This window comes from Xyrauchen texanus, chromosome 3 (genome assembly GCF_025860055.1).
Source record: "Xyrauchen texanus isolate HMW12.3.18 chromosome 3, RBS_HiC_50CHRs, whole genome shotgun sequence".
Classification (NCBI taxonomy): Eukaryota; Metazoa; Chordata; class Actinopteri; order Cypriniformes; family Catostomidae; genus Xyrauchen; species Xyrauchen texanus.
The window spans coordinates 54,912,417-54,915,623 of NC_068278.1; positions in this window are offsets into that span (position 1 = coordinate 54,912,417).

Genomic DNA, 3,207 nt, shown 5'->3' on the forward strand with positions numbered 1-3,207 from the left:
GGCAGCATGTGACCTGAAGCTGGTCTCTAATTGGTTTCTTATAGATTCTCCTCCGGGTGCAGGTCGCTACGTCTCTGGCGAATCAGAATTGGATACATGTTATTTTATCCAATCTGATTGGTTCTCGTTACCTGTCATTCAACTTAATGCTCTATGCTCTCGCGAGTGCGCAGGCGACTCCACTAAAACTTTGCTAGGATGATCACTTTCGCAGAGATAATGGCAGCAGCTAAACCAAACTCTGTCAATGATTTACAAAAAAAACCTTTCACAAGGCGTTTGCTAAAAAAAAAAAAAAACATTGGTGAGCAAAGCAGTGGTTCTTGTCCAATACAGATGCGCCGGGTGCTCAGTCCAGTAGAGCGCGAAAGAGTCGCAGCAGAGGTGAGTTTGTTATAGAAATTAGTCAAATTACCTATTTACATTATTGTTGTGCTGCAGAGATGTCCTGCCCAAATATCATATTCTACAGACTCAAGAAAACATTTTTGTTTGGTATAAATCCTTACAAAAATTATAATTTTAATATTATACAACAGCATCCCAAAAATAATAAATTGGCAACATAAAAATAAATGATTAAATGAAATATATAGCCACCAAAAACTACTGTCTTGTATGGGACAAAAACTCAAAAGGCTCTATTTTTATTTTGAAAGTCATTGCAACTGTGACAACTAGTGGCCTACTCCAGATTACTACCTTACATTTATACATATATATATTTAATTAACTCTATAGGTCTGTGACACCATCCTGGGACACACTAGGGCGCGTGACCACCTTGTCTGTGCCACCTTGTTGCAGGGGGACAGGTTTGATGAGTACAAAGGTTACCTTTCCTGAAGATGCATTGAGCAGCACCATGAAAGCGTGCCCGATGCTCAGTGGAAGCAAGCTGAAGACAGAGCTCAGTCTCATCTACAGCAAGGAAGAATTCAAAGCCTGCCGTGGTGCTGTGGACCTATTCCAGCTGTTTCAAATCAAATCAAATCAAAGTTTATGGAGAATAATCTCGAAGAAGTCTTTTCCTAAACTGTGACTCTCCTAAAAGTTCTCATTACCACACCCATGACCACAGCTGAAGCTGCTTCTCAACCTTGATAAGAATAAAAACGTTTCTCAGAAACACCATGACCCAGGAGAGGCTGAATGCACTGGCATTGCTCTCCATGGGAAAGAGACTTGTTACTGAGATGACTGACTTTAATCAGAGAGTCATTGAGAAATTTGCTGGCCAGAAAGAAAGGAGAGCAAAATTTATGTTCAAGTAGTCAACATGCTTTTTGGTACTGCTTTGTATTTATTTTCGGCCACAAAAAAAGCGCCCCCCCCCCAAATAATAATTATTATCACCAGCTGCCACTGACTTTAGGCAATTGCAGAATAGTCCCATTAGTCAAAGATACACTTCAGAAAATTGAGTACACAACTATTTCTGGCCTTAAAAGTTACAAAAACCAAATCAATGCAGAACATTGTATCTCAAAAGCATTACAATGTGGACCAGTTGACCTTCTTCCAGTGCTCCAAGGTCCAGATCCGACGCTCACGTGCCCATTGCAGGTGCTTTTGATGGTTGGCAGGGGTCATTGTGGGCACTCGGTCTGAGACTACACAGCCCCATACGCATTAAGGTGCCTTGGGCAACCAACACCCTGTCGTCGGTTTGCGGTGAGTCCCTTCTTGGACCACTGTTGGTAGTTATTAACTACTGCTGACCAGGAGCATCCCACAAGCCTTGCCATTTCAGAAATACTCTGACTCGGTCGTCTGGCTATAACTATTTGGCCCTTGTCAAAGTTGCTCAGTTCTTTACTCCTGCCCATATATGTATATCATTTGACACTTGCAAGGCTGTTGTGGGTGGTTTTTAGCATGTTGCTATGTGGTTGCTAGGGTTTTCTGATTGGTTTCTAGCATCTTGCTACATGGTTTACTGGCCCACGTCAAAAGAGCCCATTCCAAGTCTCTTTGATATTCTTCTTCCGGGATATTCAATTGATTTGTATATTATGTTTTAAAATATAGATAATTCCAAAGCAGAATTACAAATAAGGCATGAATATTGCATTTAACCCATTTTATTGTCCAGTAGGTGAAAATCCAAAGCCTGTTTGTTTAGAAAAGTAATAGGACACCTCTCCTTAACATGCCACATGATTTAAGGCATCATTTATGTTCGTGGCACAAACCATGTGGAGCAAGTTACTCACCGTGGGTAAACTTTAGCATTAGCATTCAAATCCTTAACCATAAGCATACGCAATATTACCAGTGTTGCTTGTCTTAGCAAACACCACTGATGATATCTGATCAAACCTTGTTTGAAGAAAAAAGTAGCACAAATAAGAGCATGAAATTGTGTTTTTTCATATGCAGTACTAGAGTGTTAGACCCACTAATATAACACCAACTGAAGTGATACACTTTAAGAGAGATATGCATGCTTTAGCATATGCATTGTATAAACCTATCTTTTCACCCACTGTGAGGTTTTCTACCTTCCTGCAACCTTTATGGTAATGCTTCCCCCTGCAGTATAAAGGCGGTATTTTCAGTTCAAACACACACCCTCACACACACACACACACACACACACACACACACACACACACCAAACCTCCAAACACCTTGTTTCTTTCTCACTCTCTCTTTAACATAAACATATATATCCATAAATCCTGAATCGATAACCATGTTTTTATGTAATTTAATTCATACCACACCGTACGCGACTGTACAAAGTGGTGCAATAAAGGAATTTTGACTGATGTCAAACCGCCTGTTCAGAGTAATGACATCACCTCACACAAATCAAGCTCCAATTACAATTTAATGAATCAGCGAACATTAGAGAGAAATAAGTCGCATTTATCAATAAGTGCACCATGGAGATTGCAAGTCTAGTTGTATTAAAGATTCATAAGGGAATTGGTTTAACAAATACTGGTTTTGTTTTATAACATTAGGGTTTATTGATTTTGTGGATTCACGATATTTTCTGTTCTCCCAAAATAAATGTGGAGTCAACCAATTACAGTTTTTACAACCACTTTCCCAAGCAACCCTAGCAACATCCCTTAACAGTGTTACATCATAGTGGTGAGTGTTGCATGGGCAAGAACTCACATTTTCTTCTTTCTTACCCTTATCACAAAAAAGCTTTGACAGTAGACTAAAATAAATGTATTTTATTCAGTTTAT